Source organism: Microtus pennsylvanicus, chromosome 6 (assembly GCF_037038515.1).
Source record: "Microtus pennsylvanicus isolate mMicPen1 chromosome 6, mMicPen1.hap1, whole genome shotgun sequence".
NCBI lineage: Eukaryota > Metazoa > Chordata > Mammalia > Rodentia > Cricetidae > Microtus > Microtus pennsylvanicus.
In genome coordinates this window covers 78,414,929-78,436,654 of record NC_134584.1, presented here as the reverse complement: position 1 = coordinate 78,436,654, position 21,726 = coordinate 78,414,929, and positions in this window count along the sequence as shown.

The following is a 21,726-nucleotide window of genomic DNA, read 5'->3' as shown; positions in this document are numbered from 1 at the left end:
AATAACAAGGAAGTACTGCTTAAGTCAACCAATCAGAAAAAAAACCCCACAAAGTCCAAGAATATGAAAATAGGAAGAGGCTATAATGCCCAGACAATAGAGGACAATGCAGTCATTCAAAGTCGTGTTCTTTGGAAATTGTTAATACCATGCATCTCCCATGTTACTCTGCTGTAGCATTTGAAGAACAGAAAATAATATGACAAAGAACAATATGATTGTATGTGATTGTGTGTGCATGTGTGCACAGAGGGTGTGTGTGTGTGTGTGTGTGTGTGTGTGTGTGTGTGTGTGTGTGAATGCACCAAAACTTTAAACATTACCACTGAGTGGGACATCCCAAATCACTTTGCTTATCTGCTCAGCAGTCCCAAGTGACCTCCTTCTGACTCGAGTACCCTTGAGATCAGGAAATCCTAAGACGCATCAGAAGTCAGTAGGAAGGAGTTCAAGGTCAGGGCCTCTGCTCCAGATCTTGGATCATATTTCAATAAACCTTGACTTTGTTGTAAACTCTCATTTTTTAATTTCTCATTAGCTTAGAAAGATGAATAAAATATGGCAAGATATGGAATAGAAATAGGTCATAAAGAAATGCCAGGGAGGGTGGTGCAACCTTAAATCCCAGGACTTGAGGGTAGATGTAGGTGGATCTCAGTGAGGTCAAGTCCAACCAGATCTACACAACAACTTCCAGGCCAACCAGATCTACACAATGAGGTGCTGTCTTTAAAATAATAATAATAATAATAATAATAATAATAATAATAAGTGAACACGATGGCAGAGACTCAATTAAGAATGGCACAAAAACAAAATCATATACTGCAATATCCTGCAATGCACTTGCCACCCTTTGCATTATAAATCTACACAGCATTTTAGAGCCATTGCATTTGATGCCAAACCAACATGGCCTCTGTGCATGGCACCCCCCACAATTTCAGGAATGTCAAGTAGTTCAAAATCATTTTTAGAGGATAATGAATGGGTATAGCTTCTGGGTCAGTAGGCCAGCTCCAATCTCTGTATGCAGCCTGAAATTTTCACTCTGAAAAGTAATGAGAGAAAGCTGTCAAGTAAAGGGAAGAATTTAATGTATATACTAATTACATATAATTAATTAATATGATATATATATATCAATAAGTTCCCCTCCTTTCCTCTCTTCTCCCCTTTACCCTCTCCCATGATCCCCAAGCTCCCAATTTTCTCAGGATATCTTGTCTTTTTCTACTTCCCATGTACATTAGATCCTCTTCATTGTCTAGGTTCTCTGGGATTGTAAATTGTAGGATGGTTTTTCTTTGCTTTATGTCTAAAAGCCACTTATGAGTGAGTACATATGATATTTGTCTTTCTGGGTTTGGGTTACCTCATTCAATGTGATGTTTTCTAGATTCATCCATTTGCCTGCAAATCTCAAGATGTCATCCCCCGCCCCACCAATGCTATGTAGTACTCTGCTGTGTAAATGTACCACATTTTCCTTATCCATTCTTCAGTCGAGGGGCATTTAGGTTGTTTACAGGTTCTGGCTATGAGAAGGTACATTTTTAAAAACCAAAATCATACTCAGAATTAACACTTGCCCTGAGAAGACTATGCCATACCGGAAGACCACATTCAGAGGTCACATCTGGAGGCCACACCTGGAAGCCACACCTAGAGGTCACACACTGGGGGAAATGCTTAAGCCAGTGGGAGAGCCTCTCACACTTTCCCGGCTCTCATCTGTGAAACACCATGGTTTAAACGGTTGCCTTGTTTCAGCAGTTCTCAGGCACTAATGTTAATAACCGTGCAACAAGTAGAGGGTGATGGGATATTCCACACGCATGAGAAATTGAAAAATGATGCTGATGGTGCCCACCCAAACCCTCATGAGTAGCAGTACAAAATAACAACTACACATATACACATATAGTATAAAATAACAAATATACATATACACATATAGTATAAAACAATAAAAACACACATACACATATAGTATAAAATAATAAATACACATATACATATAGTATAAAATAACAAATATCCATATACACATATAGAAGTTTTTTTAAAAGATATCATCACTTGGGCAAAAATTAACTGGAAACTCCTACACACTCAGATGTAACTTCTAACTTCACGTGCTATTTAAGTTTACTGACTTTAAGTTAAATAAGATGTAAAATTCAGTCCCTTGGTTATGTTCCTTACATTTTAAGTGCTGACCGGTCACATTCAACAGAGGATTCCACAGCTCTGGACCAGAGCAGGTTTGGCTACCAAAGCATTGAATAACGTTAAGGGTTATTTCACTTTGAAGCAAATCCAGCAATGAGAGCTTGATCTGTCTTCTGTGAAATTCTGGCCACCTTTCCCCAGAAGGAAAAAGACAAAAAGGTCAGGACGATGTGATCGCTGTTAATAAAAGAAGCTTACGTTCTGTCTTCCCAGCAAAGAGCAGCAGAACTCAACCTCAGATGGTGACATTAACGGGCCGCAAGAATGATGGAGAAAGAGAAAGAATGTGAAGATAAGCAGAACAGGCATCCTGCTTGGTGCACTTCATGCCAAAGCAGTTTGGTGCCCCCTGCCCTCCGGTTCTCTTGACCTCGTACAGATAGCAATGGCACGGGGAGAAAGTCTAGATGTTAGGGAGAGCACTTCCTGTTCTGCCCTATCAGGAACACTCCAGTCCAAGATGCCAAAAAGAAACCCACAAAGAGATGCATAAGGTGAGATTCTCCGTGGAAACGGTAGCTACCGTCAGTAACAGAGAGGCTGGCAAGCCTGGGTCTGTAGCATAGGCTGGGACAAGACCCAGAGAGGGGTAGGAACTGCAGTCTTGAGGCAAAACTCCTTGCACAAGGGACTTGAGTCTTGATTGTGCAAGGCCTGCCCACATTACAGGGAGTAATACATTTTACTCGAGGAAGGGAAGGCACTGTTTCATGCTGGCCACACGTAACCTTCACAGCAATCTTTAGACTGATGTTGACCAAACAGCCGGGTGCTGTCCTCACTGATGAGAACAGCCAACCATCACAAGGATGGGTGTTACGGTATCTTTAATTGGGGTTCTCCTGTCAAGTCCCTTTCTTGAATTTTTCCCACAGCAGAAGAACAGCACAAGAAGAGGCTGCAATGATCAGTAGCTGCTGCCCTGGCAGGCGAGGCTGTTGTAGCTGCCTCCCATCTTTTCACGAACAGTCTGCAGATACTGGCGAACAGGTCTCCTGATGCCACCACCAGGGTTACCTTGAAGACAGTAGAGAGCGTGACCTCCCTTTCAAAGCCTTCCTAAGACACTGAAAACTGGAGTCCCATCTTTTTAATAATATGGCCACTTGAGACATTTGTGAAATAAGTGACATGTTCGTTAACACTTTAAGTACTTTCTGTATAGGAATAAAGGGGGGTTATTAAAATAATCTTTCTAGACTGCTAAGAGTAGCTTGAATTTTTCCTGCGGTTGGTATACAGAAAAGGAATGAATTTTCTGACCTGGAAAAATAATGAAAAATTCTTTCCATGATCTTTGTAGTTTTACAAGGATTATGTTTTTCTTTTCTTGTTTTACTGAGATGTGATTAACAACTTATGTGTGTTTAAAGTGTACAATGTGGCTTTTCGTTGTTAATCTTTTTTTATTTATGTGCATTGGTGTTTTGCCTGCATGTATGTCTGTATGAGAATGTCGGGTCGCCTGGAACTGGAGTTACAGACAGTTGTGAGCCACCCTGTGGGTGCTGGGAACCGAAAGAACAACCAGTGCTGTCAACTGCTGAGCCATCTCTCCAGCCCTGAGAAGGCTGCACACCTTCGCACACCATTCTCAGACACGCAGTCACATGGGAGACTGCTTCATTCTGTCGATGGTGCAGGTGAGGAGCATCCAGAGGTGAAGTGATGCTCTTCCAGTCACTGAGCCACCTCCTTAGCCTTGCCTAAAGTCTTTCATAGTTGTAAATGGGATTCTTGTCTTAGTTTTTCTCAACTTGATTATTGATTTCTAAAAATATTTATCAATTTTTGTGTTTTAACTTTAATGTCTTACAACTTCAGTGCATCTCTTTGTGAGTCCTAAGAGCTTTCTTAGAATTGGGGTTTCTATGCACAGGACCACCTGCAGGGTTGGGGTTTCCATGCACAGGACCATATGCAGGGTTGGGGTTTCCATTCACAGGACCGCCTGCAAGGTTGGGGTTTCCATGCACAGGACCGTCTATAGGGTTGGGGTTTCCTTGCACAGGACCGTCTGTAGAGTTGGGGTTTCCTTGCACAGGACCACCTGTAGGGTTGGGGTTTCCTTGCACAGGACCATCTGTAGAGTTGGGGATTCCATGCACAGGACCACCTGTAGGGTTGGGGTTTCCTTGCACAGGACCGTCTGTAGAGTTGGGGTTTTCTTGCATAGGACCACCTGAAGGGTTGGGGTTTCCTTGCACAGGACCATCTGTAGAGTTGGGGATTCCATGCACAGGACCGTCTGCAGACAGATGACTTTACTTCTTTATGATTCAATGCCTTTAATTTCTCTTTCTGGTCTCACTGCTCTTTTCAGTACACCCCGTCTCCAGCTGAACACCAGTGGGGCGGGCAGGTGATGCTTAAGAGAGTGAATGTGGCCTTTGACTGAGAATGTCCCCAGTTGGCTCCGATCTTCAATCGGAGCTGTGGTGAGAGAGATCTTTGCAGGTGTGGCCTTGTTGGTGGAAGTGGTGAGTTTGGAGAGTTCACAGACTCACATCCTTTCTATTTGATCTCTCTGCTTTGTACTTGTGGTTCAATCTGAGCTTCTGCCCCAGCTACTGTGACTGCCACTCATTGTCACGTCTCCTTGCACGGCAGACTCCTGTTCTTCTGGAATGTTAAACTCCTTCCATAAATCGCCCTGATGGTGGTGTTTATCACAACAATGGAAAAGTACAGTTACTCTACAGCGGGTAAGGATCTTCAAGAGAAAGTTTACACTTTCTCCCATTGATTATGATGCTGGCCATGGGTTTTTCAATACTGGCCTTAATTTACAGCATGCAGCGCACACACACACATATACAGATGTGCAAGTACATATACAGATGTTTTTAAGGAGCAGTAGAATAGACTTAGAGAGCTTACGTGGGTTATAAACACAGGATCAATGGGCTAAATGGTATATTTGCACTAAAGAAATAGACTTGGAGGAAGAACAAATGATTGTTACTTTGAATATTGTCTCTTAATTAATTCAGAAGCCAAACACAGGGAATCAAGAGAAGTAGAGCCTTGTTCCCACCACCCATTAGGAAGAGAAGCAAGAAAGAGAGAAGATCCTGGAAAAGAGTGTCTCAGAAACCAAAGGCTACTTGAAAGACCCCAAACAAAAGACCAATGCCTCCTTTCTAGGAAAGGTCTAAGATTAAGGACTTAGTTACAGAACCCATATATAGGGCTCTACGCATGCGTGTTTCCATGGAAAATTCACTAAAGTTCTAAATGACTGCCAGACAAGTAGATCACAGAAGCAAGTTTTTGACTCTAAAAAATGTAAATTATATTTCATCCAGAGAAATAAACCTTTTCATTATTTATTATTAAACTTGCCCACTCAAAAACGAAAGAAATCTGATGCAGCTTTCTTTTAAAGTTGATCATAAAATAATACTGTTGAGATAGAAATCAAAACCAGAAAAGAAAGACACAAATATCTCCACCACAAAGGTTGACTGAGCCCCAAGCTTTCTGGCAGCCAAATGAAAGGAAAACACAGCGAGTTAGTTAGCGAGGCCTTGGAGGAAAACATACAAATGCTTCAAGGGAGAAAAATCTTTCTTTCTGCTAATACATTTTCCTAAAAGGATTCACCCCAAGATTAAACAATAATGAAGAACAGGTGGCATTATGGATGGTGTTGCTTGCACTGGTGTTTCTTAAAGACTGCTGTATTTTGTCTTGTCTTAATTTTGTTTCAGCTCTTATATAGAAAAGGGGAGTGGGCATGTTGGTGACGCTATAATTGTATAGTTTTAGAAAAATGCCTAAAATGTAAACAACAAGGTACAGTTTGGCTTTAAGTCGCACACAGGCAAACATCACCACTGGAACCCAGCAAGATGCCAGTCCAGGGTAGCAGCCAATAGAACTGGCTTTCATCTTCAAATCTAGCAAAGGCTGTAAAGAACTGCCAGTATCCTAATAAATAAATGACCATGCCAAAAGAATAATAGTGCCAATGGGATTTTAAGGGGGCTTTGATGTTTTATTATAGTCCAAAGCCTTTAGAAGAGTAATGTTTCCATTTTCACGTCAGAAGCAGAAGGATGGCTACTCTTATTCTGAGCAATAGTCAAGTGTGCCCGCAAAAGGGCAAGGCTCATGGGCAGCGCTGCAGAAAACAGGAAGTGGAGCTCTGGTTGGGGCCACCAAATGCTAATGAATGGCAAGAGAGAGGGGACAAAGACACAGAGAGACCACAGAGTCTGGGGCAAAGGAGAATTTCAAAAGGAAGTGATTAAAAACTGCCAAAAAGCCTTCTTTAATTACAGACATCCAGAAGAAAAACAACTTAACAATGGCTTTAGGAATTTTAGAGTCTGTGGAGGGGAGTTGTCTCTTAAGAAGAGTCACATAAACCAGGAATAATGGCCCATGTCTTTATTTCCAGCACTCTGTGAGTTCAAGGCCAGCCTGGTCTAGCATAGTGAGTTCCAGGATAGCCAACACTCAATAATGAGATCTTCTCTCAAAGACAGAGGGAGGGGCACATAATATACAAATATTATATATTAAATATAAACATATAAATGATACATAAAATGCATTTATACCTCATGCTTCTAGTAGAGGACCGCATGGGCAGCTGTATCTGCATGGGCATCTAAAGCCCTGTGACTGTTGCTGTAGAGAGAGAGGTTCTTCTGGTCTTAGGTGGGACAGGGGAGCAGCAGTGTGCAGTGCTCGGATGTGCCCCCATTCTCACCTCTCACTGGTCCTGTGACAGCAAACCAGCAGCAAGGCTGGAAAAGGGAGACCAGAATAGGGGGAGTGAGATGGGACAAGGTCCAAAGGACTTAACTACAACAGCGCCATCCACAAAGAAGGGAGGGCAATGATGCTTTCAGAGAGTTCTGGGGTAGGGGCGGGGCAAGAACGCCAAGGAAAATGGCGGAGGAAGAGAAAAGGGGAAGGGGGAGGCAGGAAGAGAAAGGGCGGAAGAAAAGGTTCTTGTTATGTTCACAGGGAATCTTAGACCCTCGGAGATTTTTAAATTCAAGTCCAGTTTTGCAGGAACAAAGTAAGGGGCTCCAGCTCAGGAACACACTGCAAGTTTTCAGTAGACTTTTCTCTGTAAAACAGCAAAACAAAACAAAACAAAGCAAGGCCACCCTGTTACCTTAGGAAAGCAGTGCTGACATTCGTGGCGTGCACACCCACCCTGACTGCTGTGCATTTACCACCTGAATTTGTTTTTATCTTCTTTGAACTTGGTCATCTAAAGACCTTCTCCTAAATTTAATGGATAATATTTCATGTTCCATTTAGGTTTAAAGTTAAAGGAGCCCTTGAACATCTTGCTCATTACAAGCCTGCCAAGACTGGGCATGTAGTTTTTTTGGAGTAAATAATTATTACCTCTTTGTTACTTTAACAACTGTCTCTGAAGACAATTGGGCCCAGACATGTCAATTAGTGGCAGAATCATTAGCTCTTGGCAACAATAACTTTTTGATAGCGTCTACCTTGTCCTAGCCAAATTCTTCCACTGCCCTATGGACTGGAGGTTTTTAAACGATAGGCAGAAAGCGTATATACAAAGGGGAAAAGTTGTGTTTTTTTTTCCTGAGGGGAGAAAATTTAACTCTCGTTGTCAAACACGCTTTGAAGGCATAAGTCACAAACAATGCCACACCAGTTTGGAATTATGATTAATAGGGTGGTATTTATTTAAAGGGGAAAAAACTTACAGATGACCGTCTCAGACAACAGCCCTCTGCGCAATCAGGAAGAAGTCTAGTCACCGGAAGCGGAGCAGGAAGCAAAGAGAGCGAGAAGGGAAGTAGCCGCTTTTTTAAAGGGAGAGAGACCATGCCCCAATGGGCTGGTATCTCAGCGGCTATTGGCTGGAGGAGCGGAAGGACCTCCCGCAACAATGCTTATATACAGAGAATAGTCGTACGTTTTCCTTATATACAGAGAGGAATCATATGTTTTGGTTCTTCCAGTCACTTTGCCCAGGTCACTGAGATGGACACAGGATTTTGATTGATGCTTGTTTTTCCTTTTAATTATTTCTTTTATATTTTTGAGTTTATAATTGAAAAGTTTCTGCACCCCATTAAGCCTCTCCATCGATGATGCAATCCAAATCAGACCCAATCAAACCAAATTAGAAAAAGCCCAGGATTAATGTATAAAATGCTTGGGGTTTGATTTTCCAGTGCCCTGGAGAGGAGATAGGGAAGGAAGACTAAAAACCCACATGTCTGTTTGGGGTGGGGGCAGTTTAAATACCCTGTGGGAATGGTCCTGAGCATCTCTAGGGGAGGAGACCTGTTTGGCGGGTTTTCTGAGAAGTATTAGGGTTTGAAGAGAGATGGAGGACAGGGTTGAGATGGAATTTCCATGGGAACATACAAGACTTTTTGGGTATATGGATGCCAGAGGCTGGGGAAAGCTTCCACCAGAACAATAATTACATCATTTCCCCCTCCCTTTCTTCCCTGCAAACCCTCCTATACACCTCTCCTTGCTCTCTTTCAAATTCATGACCTCTTCTTTCATTAATTGTTGCCATACACACACACAAACACACACACACACTTTTTTGTTTTACTGAGCTATACATTTTTTCCACTCTCCTCCCTTCCTTTCCCCTCCACTTCTACCCTCTCCCATGATCCCCAGACTCCAAATTTACTCTTTTTCTATTTCCCATGTAGATTTTAGGGTCCTCTTTGTTGTCTATATTGTTTGGAGTTGTGGGCTGTAGGCTGGTTTTTCTTTGTTGTATGTCTAAAAGCCACTTATGGGTGAATACATATTTGTCTTTCTGGGTTACCTCACTCAATACACACATTCTTAAATTCGTAAATACAACCTGCTTGGTCTGTGTAATGTTACCTGTATGTATGTTTTCAGGATAAGCAATTGGTGTGCTCCTCCCTGGGGAAGACTGTTTCTGCTCTCAGCATCCTTAGTTGCTTGAAGGTCTTTGCCTAGGGTTGAGGCCTGGGTCTTCCCCATCCCCATTATCATGCCTGCTGTTGTTGTCCCTTTAGGCATTCTATGGGTGTAGCTTCTGACAGGCCTAAGAGAGGCAAAACCCTAGTTTCTATGCGCTCACAATCCTTCCTGCTCCTCTTTCTCAGTGGTCCCTGAGCCCCAGGTGCAGGAGCTGTGTTATCTGTGGATCCCTTTGAGCTAGGTTCCACAGCTCTGTACTTTGCTTGGTTGCGGTTTTCTGTAACAGTCTCTTTTACAAAGAGGTTTCCCTGATGAGAGTGAGACTCCACGTGTCTGTGGGTAGAATGACAAATGTTCCGACTGTAGGTGAGGATGATGCTGGTGCTGTTTATTTTTCACCAACATACATCCATCTACTCGGGGCAACTGCACTTTAGATTTTGTTCAACATTTTAAGCAAATTTCTCAACTTCTGATTTGGTGACTGCTGTCAACCACACATATACACACACATATACACACACTAATACACACACAAATACACACATGCACACACTGAAAGAAGGACACTTAAGTCACATTATAGAAAAATGAATCTAATAATAAAATGCATTCCAATGCCTGAGAGAACTGGTAGGCAGGCCTGCGTGATAAGAAAAGGACACGGACACTTAGTGATGGGATAGAAGACGTATTTAAGGGTCAGTTCACAAGAAGTGTAATAATCTGAATCTGAGTGGTCAGAAAAATAAGAAAATCAATTCTGGCTCTGTTCTGAACCTGAACAAATACAAAGATGGCCCTACCCTTGACTGAACTTACAGAACTGATTCTACACTTGAGTGGATAATTTTCTGAAGTCAGTTCTGTAGAACACGTGTGTTGTAACTATAATATTAAGCCGGGGTGTCACCCCAACCCTCTAACACCCCTGTATCCAGGAAATCTGGGATGATTGGAAGCCCCTGCCCTGGCAGTTGCCCTGGCTTGGACTTCAACTCCCAGCCTGCCAAGCGCTGACCCCTCCCTGAGGAGGGTCAGGACCACTCCCCCAGGCTATTTAGGTTTGCACTGGAAAGAAGAACACATGGTTTTTGGGTTTGCGTGTGTGCTCCCTCTGTATTTCCCCTGCCAAGCTCTCCCGGCCACCCGAGTATGCCATCGATTAAACACAGGCATTTGATGTGTTTTAATCTATAGATGGTCTGATTGGATTTCTTCGTGCCGGTGGTCTTAAGATGTTTTCTAACAGTAACACGCGGCTCTTTCTTGCATTTCCTGCCACCAACAGTCCAAGTTTACCTTTCCCAAGGCGTAGCCCCCAAGTTTCCTTTCTTCTCCCAACCCTACAGCCATGGGCTCACGGTCTCACAGCTTCAAAGTTCACCTCTATGTTCATTATTTTCTAATTCCAGACTGAGCCAGTGCTCTGAGTCCACCCTGGTATGCTGGGGTATCCTTGAAGTCCACCCTGGGATGCTGGGGTATCCTTGAAGACACAGCTACCACCACAGACACATCCTCAAACAAGTGAAGCAATGGCACAGACAGAAGGACAAGGATAATTTTACTAACGTATTCTGGAGCTCACAACCCTGAGTGTGTGCTAAAGTAAGCCACAAAGCATTTAAAGTTCATACAAAGACTGCCACGCTCCTGGCTGTCTGTGGGAACATCATGAACACCTGGTTGAGCGCCTCTGTGAGTCTTGCCTGTTAAGTGATGGCTGAAAATCCTTGACTTCCAATGAGAAGAGCAGCGCTAAAGAGCTCAAGGTCTGGAAAAAGAAAATGTAACAATCAGAAGTGTTTGGTTTAATCTTAATAAAAGCCTCTCCGCTGACACAAGAAACTCCAATCAAACCAGATTAGACAAAATTTATTTATTTATTTTATTTATTTATTTATTTAAGATTTCTGTCTCTTCCCTGCCACCGCCTCCCATTTCCCTCCCCCTCCCCCAATCAAGTCCCCCTCCCTTGTCAGCCCGAAGAGCAATCTGAATGCACCAAGAAAGATCTAACAGTCCTATGCCTCCAAGTCACTCTTAAGCCCTTCAAAGTGGAACCAAGAGACAAGGTGAAGAGAAACTAAGTAGACAAAAGGACGGACAAAGCATTTTAAAGGAAATTTAGTAAAGATGACCAAAAATAGGGATGCAGCTGAAAGAGAAGGTCAACTCAAGAAAAATACTGAATTCTTTCTAAGCAATCAGGTAACCCTTTATTCTCTACATTTTTAAAAGATATTCCCCCAATGCACTGAAAGCATCATTTTTAAAATGTGGGCTTATAATGATCAAAGTTGTATTATATTAAATTAACTCACATTCCTAGTCTACTTATATGCTGCATTTGAAATGCACATAAGTTATCTATCATACTTATCATACTCATACTTATATCTAAAAACTTTAGCCACTGGGCAAAGGACAGAGCCTTGGCCTCCCATTCAGCACACTTTCTTCTGTCGTTCTTTTCGAATGCCGTTCCTCTCCATCCACCACAAACTTTCAACAGCCTTTGTCCTTTGAAGGTTCAAGTTCCATAACTTCAGGTCAGGGTGGGGGTGCCCGGTCCATTAGAGTGTTTCCCTATTGAATTAGCTGGGTCTAAGAGAATACTGAACCTTCGTGGCCTGACTTTGGCGTGGTTTCTTTTACAGTTCCTTGCCTGGCAAAATCCTCAAGCTGAGCACTGACTCACGCAGACTGTCCAATTAGACCCTCTAATTAAGAGAATAAACGTGTTCATGTGACCTTGTATGGAGCTAACCAAAAGTGATTCTCGAGCACAGAAAAGAGTCCCCCGCGCAAAGGGAGCATGCTAAGCATGGCTAACTCACTCTTCAAATGTTTCTAGGAAAACATCTCCAGCGGGGTTCCTCTGTGGGGGCATAATTCTGGAACACTGGTGAAAACGATCTATCCTGTCGGTCAGGGCTAATGGGTTGTTCTACTGAGCTAAACAAAAGCACTAGCTATTTTGTATCTGTCTTTTCTCATGTAGTAATGTCTCATTGTTAATAAGACAGACAGACTGTTGTGCTCAAGGAACCATCTCTAAGGAAGTCAAGAATTCTACTGACTTTTAAAATCGAATCCTTGGCCTGGTAGTGTGGTCGGTAAGGAAGAAGGAGATTTTTCGTTTGGTTTCCATCTGATTAGCACAAGACCGGTGGGAGAGAGGGACCTGCGAGGACAGTCTTTGCCAGTTCATGGGTGAGAAAACTGAGGTTCGGTGTTTGAGGGATTCGCTCTAGACCTCAAGGCGAGAAAGTATCAAAGGGGAAACCACACTGTGTTAGTCACTTTCTCAGTGAAGAACCAACCTCCCTGACAAAGGCAACTGAAGGGAACTCAGAATTCAGAAGGCCCAGGGAAGGAAAGGCATGGCAGCAGGTCGGGGAGGCAGAGTGGCAGAAGCTGAAGGCTGGCTGGTTACATCAAATCTGCACTCAGAAAGCAGGAAGGGGACAGAAAGTGGAAAGGAGACAGGAATCAGAAAGGGGCAGAAAGCGCTGCAGGACACTCACAGGAGCCTGAGGGAAACTTCACCTGCAAACCACAGCACCAATTAGAAGATGCTTCTGACAGCTCATATTGTCCCCTTTAAGTATCTAAGCAGACACCCATACTCCCCAGTACTGTCCCCATCCCAGAGGATTTATTAACCACTCCTTTTTCAGTTTACTTAGGGAATAAATTCCAGAACAGGATCTTGGTTACCCAAAAAGAGGGGAACATATCTCTCTGTGGGCCTGTGGACCAAACATGTAGTTCCAGGTATACCCATCTTGAGTTAGGTAGGAGGTTCAGAAGTTCAATACCTTCTGAATGAGTTCTGAATGCGCTAGAGTGAGTTCAAGGCCAGTGTGAAGACATCAGTGAGCCCTTGTCTCCAAAAGTGAAAAGGGGGCTTCAGGAGCCCCCTCCCCTGTTTAGTTATGTTTAATGACCAGGCTGGCCTGCCTTTTTCTTCGTCACACTTGAATTTTGAGTAAGTATGAAGACGTGCTGGAATACTTGGGCTCCTGGCTGGTAGAGCAGTCTCTCTCCAAACGCTGTTGAATTTGGAAACAATTTACTCCGAGCTACTGAAGATGCACCTTCCATTTCGCAGCACCCTGCTCACTCCTGTCAATCTTCCAACAACTTTCCCACTGCTGCTAAATCCAAACATCCTTCTTTCTCTTCTCTTTCTGATCTTCTGTCAGTCCATTCTCAAACTCCCTTTCCTTCCTTCTTTGTCTTTCTTGGTCTCTGTTTGTCAGACAGAGTTCTTCTGCAGCTCCAGCTTGCCTTAAACTTACGATACTCCTGCCTCGGCCTCCTAAGCACATGTACCTCCACACCCTGTTCCTCGCTGTTAACTCTGACCTTACCTCCTATCTACAGTGGAAACAGAAGCAAGCGGATGATGCCTGCCTCTTGGGCACTGCAGTATCTACGTGCCCTGCTGGGTCAGCACCACTGACACCAGGTCAAGGACTTCCTGTCCCACTGTCCCTAGACAAGACAGCCTGTGCTTGGCCAGAAATCCCTAAAACGTCAGAGCCTGCTCTGAATATTGAGTTGAGATCCCACTCTGAAAGATTCCCACACAGATAGACACACGCTGTGGCGGTACCCCACTTTCTGCTCTGAAGAACGGCCTCGACTCAACCTCTGCATTTCCTCCCATCCATCACCACCCATCTGCCTGCTTCCCTACTGGCCATATGGACCATTCTTGTCAAGGCCAACAAGACCTTCATCTTGCTTTCTCTGAGGTCACCTTAGAATTCCTGCCAGCTTCTTGGCAGCTCTGGGCATAGTGGATCATGTCTTCCTTGAACTGTATTCTGGGACACTACTACCGTAGTTCCTCTTCTTCTCCTTTATGGTCTCCTTCCATGCCTCTCTATTCCTCACCTCCAGGGTGTGGAGGCCAAGCTGTCTTTGACTCTCTCCCTTCTTCACATTGCTACGCTCTCCAAAGGAGACTCTCATTCTCATGGCTTTAAATGACACAGATAAAACCTAACACATACTCCAAAATATTCTACCTATACACTGGGTAAATCCTCTGGGTTTACTTGAATATCCGGCTGGCCACCAGGTACCACTCCTATCTTGCAGATATTTCACACACACATAAAACTGAGCTTTGGTGGAATCTGCCTTCCTGAATATGCTCCATCTCCATGGATGAGGGCAACCATCCTCACCTCTTCTCACAAAGATTCTCACTCAGTCTCCAGATTCTTCCAGAATCTTATTCTGTCTCATAACTTCTGTTGCTTCTAATCTTGACAGGCTTTTTGTTCCCACCCTTCAGCATCCTTCTACATCTTGGTAGTCTGTTTTTCACAGAGAGCATGGCATTTTAATAATCAAGTCTAATCGTCTTTATCTCTTTCAACCCCTCCAATATCTTAAAGACAACTTATAACAATTTCTGCTGTGTTGGGCTCACCGCAGAGATTTTCAATCATGAGAGTATATTGGCCCAAAAGCCCCTGAAATCCACTTGAAGTTCACCACTGGTCTCAACAAACCCACCATTCCTTCTGGATGCTTCCATCCAGTGACCAATGCTGAGTCATATCTTGGGACATACATGACTCCTCTGCTGGCCATGGCTCAGGGTCTCACTGGTGACCTTGCCATACCTGTATAGCAGTGTGACACACATCTGTAATCTTCTTGAAATAGTCCCATTTTATCAGAATCTTTGCCTACAGCATGGATCTTTAACTAAAGTTATATTAGGAGTGTATTTTGTTTAGTTATTGGTAGTCATGTCTCTAGAATATTAGCTCCCTGGGGGTAAATCTATTGTTTGTGTTGTTGCCCCACTGCCTAGGGCACTCAGTTACACACTGACTTTGTAAAATGTGTGATTTCTATAATCAAGCATGAGGTGATTAATATGTACAATAACTTTATAGCCTTCAATTGGTCGCCATCCAAAGCGCTAGGACCTTAATTAAGACAGAGTTTGACTCCAGCCACAGCACTGCTTCGACAGTGCTCCGTTTAAGAATTCTGCTCTTGTAGTCCAATATGACACTTAAGGTTACCAATGGGATGTGGGGAGCCCTGATAACTGCTGTCTGTAGACAGAGCATCTGGAGAGCCAATTTTATCTGCTGGCTGTCAGGCCATTGTGTCTCTCACTGAAGAAATTAAGAATGTTGGAGAGTGAACTTGAAAATCTTTAAGGTGGGGTGTGTGTGTGTGTGTGTGTACACACATGCACAAGCATGTGGAATCCATGGATCAACAGGATATATTTCTCAAAGACTCTCTTTCAGACAGGGTCTCTTGATGAGCCTGGAGATCACCAATTTGACCAGACTCCTGCTCGACAGGCTCCAGTGATCTTTCCATTTCTGCCGCCCAGTGCTGGGCTTACAGGTGTTACAGGGCACCTGGCTGATGTGGGTAGTGGGGATTGAACTCAGGGATTGAACTCCTCATGCTTGCTCAGCAAACACTTCACAGACTGAGCCATCTCCCCAGTCTTAGGTCTTTTCCTCTAATATTAATTCCTGTTGTGGAATATTAGTTAAAGATATGCTGCATTTGTTTATGCTATGGAACATTTATTGAGCGATGCAAAGATGTGTTGCATTATTTTATGTTGCATTTGTTTAACTCTATGAAGATGTGTTACTTTGCCTGCCTAAAACACCTGATTGGTCTAAAAAAAGAGATGAACGGCCAATGGCAAGGCAGGAGAAAGGATAGGCAGTGCTGGCGGGCAGAGAGGAGACATGTGGGGAGGGAAGATCTGGGAGCAGGAGAAGGAGGACTCCTGGGGCACTCACCCAGATACACAGCCAACCACGGAGAAAGAAGTAAAAAAGGTACACAGAAATAAGAAAAGGTACAAGCCCAGAGGCAAAAGGTAGATGGGATGATTTAAAGTTAAAGAAAGCTGGCAAGAAACAAGACAAGCCAAGACCGGGCACTTATAAGTAAGAATAATCCTCTCTGTGGTTTATATGGAAGCTGGGTGGTGAGCACCCAAAGAGCAAAGAGTAAAAACAGTCAACATTTCCCCCAAGGAACATTACTATGAGAATACATCCTGAAAGCTTTGTCAGGCTGTGTCTGTGGCTGAGATCCTATTGCATTGCTCTCAGGGAGGCTCTGGGGTGAGAGGGAACCTTTAGAAAGATGGGGTCCTCAAAGGCAACACTGTCACTTTGAAGAAAATAAGATTAGCCCACAATCACTCATATTGCAATTCCCAGAGGACTCTGGAGAGAGAGAGAGAGAGAGAGAGAGAGAGAGAGAGAGAGAGAGAGAGAGAGAGAGAGAGAGAAGAGAGAATTAGAGAAGAGAGAATTGCTGAGCCTGTCCTAATTTCTTACAGAAATATTAGAAAACTTTTGAAATGTTAGCTGTAAATACATTTTAAAAACTGTTTCTTTTCACTTCAGAGGCTTGAGTGTGGGAAATGAACTAAATGCTGTTCTCCGGGAAATCAACTAGTGTGTACCAATTTAGAAACCTTTCAGCTTAAAGCATGCAACCTGGTTATCCCCTATTCAGTTTTTAATTTCCTTCTCTCCAATGACTATTCCTACTATCTTTGTTTGTTTTTGTTTTCTCTTGTTTCATTAGGAGCCCCAAAGGAAGAAAGGGGAATATAATTCAACAAGCAGTTTAAAAATCTAGAAAAGAATAAATATGCAGGGGTCATATGTAAGTGGATTCACTGGGCATGTCTAGAAAGACCCCCTTGTCATGGAATGATCCTTTTGTAGACTGGGAATATGTGTCTTTGCCAAAGCACCTTCTGATTGGTTTGATAAAGAGTTAAATGGCAAGAAGAGATTAGGTGGATCTTCTTGGACCAGAGAGAGAAGAAGAGAGGAATCCAGGCATGGAGGAGACACCAGGGGGAATCTGTGAGGAAGCAGAGCATGCAGAAGAGGTAAAAGCCATGAACCATGTATAAGAGGCTATGCCCCAGTGGGCGGGAAACCACTGGCTGTAAGACTTCCTACAGCAACTAAGAAAGAGAATTACAGACCTATCTCACTCATGAACATTGATACAAAAGTAATCAATAAAATACTAGCAAACTAAACTCAAGAACACACCAGAAAAATCATCCATTATGATTAAGTCAGCTTCATCCCAGTGATGTAGGGATAGTTCAATATACAAAAATCTGCCATTGTAATCTACCACATTAAAAAAAAGTAATCATCTCATTAGATGCAGAAAAAGCCTTTGACAAAATACAACATCACTTCATGATAAAGGTCTTAAAGAGAAAAGAGATACAAGGAACATACATAAACATAATAAAGGCACTATACAATAAGACAACAGCCAACATCATACTAAATGGAAAGGAACTCAATGTGATCCTACTGAAATCAGAAAAAAAGACAAGGTTGTCCACTCTCTCCATATCTAGTCAATATAGTTCTTGATGGCCTAGCTAGAGCAATAAGACAACAAAAGGAGATCAAGGGGATACAAATCGCAAAAAAAAAGAAGTCAAACTCTCACTATTTGCTAACGATATGATAGTTTATATAAGTGAACCCAAAAATTCTACCAAGGAACTTCTACAACTCATAAACACCTTCAGCAATGTAGCAGGATACAAGATTAGCTTAAAAAGATCAGTAGCCCTCCTTTACAAATGATAAATGGGCTGAGATAAAAATCAGAGAAACATCAACATTCACAATAGCCACAAATAACATAAAATATCTGAGTAACTCTAACCAAACAAGTGGAAGATGTATATGACAAGAACTTAAAATCTTTGCAGAAAGAAATTGAAGAAGGCAACAGAAAATGGAAAGATCTCCATGCTCTTGGATAGGTAGAATTAACATAGTAAAAATGGCAATCTTAAAAAAAATAAAATAAAATGGCAATCTTACCAAATCAAATGAAATTCCATCAAAATACCAGCAAAATTCTTCACAGACCTGGAAAAAACAACTTCATATGGAAAAGTAAAAACCCCAGGATAGCCTAAACAATCATATATATATATGAGGTTCTAGAGGCATCACAGTCCCTGACTTTAAACTCTACTACAGAGCTACAGTACTGAAAACAGCCTTGGCATAGAAACAGACAGGAGGACCAATGCAACCAAATTGAAGACCTGGATATCAATCCTCACACCTACAAACACATGATTTTTGACAAAGAAGCTAAATATATAAAATGGAAAAAAAGAAAGTATATTCAACAAATAGTGCTGGCATAACTGGACATCAATATGTAGAAAAATGAAAATAGATCCATATCTATCACCATGCACAAAACTCAAGTCCAAAGACCTCAACATAAAACCAGCCACACTGAACCTCTCAGAAGAGAAATTGGGAAGCACACTTGAATGCATTGGCACCGGAAACCACTTCCTAAATATAACCCCAGTAGTGCAGACACTGAGAGCAACAATTAATCAATGGGACTTTCTAAAATTGAGAAGCAAAGGACATGGTCAATAAGACAAAACAGCAGCCTACAAAATGGGAAAAGATCTTCACCAGTCCCACATTGGACAGAGGACTGATCTCCAAAAAATACTAAGAACTCAAGAAATTGGTCATCAAAAGAACAAATAATTAAAACAAAATGGAGTACAGACCTAAACAGAGAACTCTCAACAAATGAATCTAAAATGGCTGAAAGAGACTTAAGAAAATGCTCAACATTCTTAGTCATCAGAGAAATGCAAATCAAAACAACTCTGAGATTCTATCCTATACCTATAAGAATAACCAAGATCAAAAACACTGATGACAATTTTGCTGGAGAGGATGTAGGATTAAGGGAAACTCCTGCATTGCTGGTGTGAGTGAGAACTGGTACAGCTGCTCTGGATATCAGCACGGCAATTTCTCAGAAAATTAGGAAACAACCTACCTCAAGACTCATCAATACCATTTTGGGGTATATATCCAAAGAAAGCTCAATGATACCACCAGGAAATCTGCTCATAGCAGCATGATTTGTCATAGCCAGAACCTGGAAACAACCTAAATGCCTCTTGACTGAAGAATGGATAAAGAAGATGTGGTACATTTACACAATGAAGTACTACACAGTGGAAAAAATAATGACATCTTAAAATTTGCAAGCAGATTTATGAATCTAGAAAACATCACAATGAGTAAGATAAGCCAGACCCAGAAAGACAAATATCACATGTACTCACTCATAAGTGACTTTTAGAGTAAAGAAATTCAGGCTACAATTCACAATCCCATAGAACCTAGACAACAATGAGGACTCTAAGAGAGACATACATAAATCTAATCTACATGGGAAGTAGAAAAAGGCAAGATCTCCTAAACAAATTGGGAGCATGGGGTTCAAGGGAGAGGAAAGAAGGTGAAGGGGGAGGAAGGGAGAGAAGCAGAGAAAAATACATAGCTCAATAATGACAATTAAAAAAAGAAAGGTCCCTGTCTTATAATGTTGTGTTTGGCCTTTCTTTTTTCTAAATTAAAAAAAAATGTGCCTTATTAAAAAGAAAAAAATAAGGACAGTAAATGTTCTGGAAAACCATTAACACAGCCAGAACATCTCCGAGAAGTGAAGCAAACGAGAGTACAAAATAAAATAGCCTCTAAAACCTAGGGTCCTCAAGGCAGGAATGATTTTCAGTCTCAGAGAATGAAATGACAGTGTAGCTGTAATGACCTTTCCAGTGATTACATCCAGAGGCTGTCACTAGAGCAACTGCAAGAACTTGTAACTACTTCCTGCAGATGCACAGACATTAGCATTTCCCAATATTATTTAAGCACAGACCACTAGGAGTGATGGCAGGCCTGGGAAACACCACTCTGGAGAGATGATGCAGAAGGAAACACAGAGCTAGGTAATTCAGTGCTTCAGAAAAATATCAAAATTGAATACTTGTATTTGAGAAGATGTAGGAAGTGGACATAATCAAATATGTGGAAAAATGTTTTTGTATTTTAGAGATACATGAAATCAAACACTTAATGATATGTGTCAGGGTATATTTATATTTACTTTAAAATACTTCCACAAAAAAAATATGTTTATGAAAAAAGAGTTAGAATCACTTATGAGAACATAAAGCAAACTGTGAATATTTTTTGCTGCTGTTTTCTGGGGGGTTTTGTTGTTCTTATTGTTGTTTTTTTTTCTTAGATACAGTTTATCTGTGTAGCCCCAACTATATTGTAACTCAGTGTGTGGAACCAGGCTGGCCTAGAACTCAGAGTTCTGTCTGCCTCTAGCTCCTGGGTGCTGGGATTAAAGGCATGCACCATCACACCCAGCCACGAACATTTTTAAAGTCATTAAAAACTATAGCACAACTATGGATCCTAGAGGGTAAGAGGTATGCTAAGTATGTCTTGAAAATACCACTTGAGACACCAAGTGTAAGCATAGTTGTTGCTAGGGATTGAGTTGTGTCTTCTACATTTCTGTGCTGCATTATCTCTAACTTCTTATTTGCTAACTCTAACATCTTAATTTAACCCATTTATTTTAATCTGTATATTACCACGAGGTCGTGGCCTACCAGCAAAGTTTCAGCAAATCTCTCTCTGGCAGCTCCATCGCGTCTCCCTGACTCCACCCTTCTTTCTCCCAGCCTTCAGTCCAATCCTCTCCACTTACATAAGTTCTGCCCTATCAGCAGGCCAAGGCAGTTTCTTCATTCATTAATGGTGATCACAGCACACAGAGGGGATCCCACATCAGGGCTTTGCTCTCTACTCCAGAAAAATATAATAGAATATTTCCCAATAAATCCTTTTCCCAAAAGTTACCAGTCATCCTTTAAAAGCCTAATGCACATGCTGGTAATAGAAAGTGTTGATTTTCCTCCTCCAAATGATAAATATAAATCTTGTGAAAGGATTCATACTTCATCTAAGTAATGAGCCTGTTCATCTTTTGGCAGTGTTTCTAGTTCCTGAGTTATTTTGAGAGTGTGTGAAACAGAGAAGTGAGCCTAAAGGCTAAGTCTGCTGTGCTTTGAGCAATATTCCCCACTGGCCATCTCCAAGGCCACTCTCTCCTCATTTCTCTGACCTCTCAGGACCACCCGTATTCTCTCCTCCCTCCACGTCTCAGACACTGACTGTCCCAACTCCCTCTCTGATGTCTCTATTTTGGACAAGTCTCCAGCTCTTGCTGTGCTAACCAAAAACTTGGCACAGGACTCCTTCTGGTCTCTTGCTGTTTTTCTTTTACTCATTCTGTCTTCAAATGAAATGCATCCAACTCACGGGTTCAGCCACTAATTACCCTGCTCTCCTAGTTCAAGCTTGAAGTCTTTACCTAGACCAGGTCTCAGCGGACATCAACCACCGCAGGCTGGCTGTTTGCAAAGTATCTCGGAACTGAATTCTTCTCCTGTAAGAAGAGAAACCTTCCTAACCCGGAGTCCCTTTCCAGAGACACTCAAGTGCTCATCTATCCGCGTTTGGCTTATTGTAATGCTTTATATTTAATAACATTATATATATGTATATGTATATACATATATATAATATAGTGTATTTTTATAACGCAATATAAATAGAGCTGTCCCTCCTTTTGTGCTAT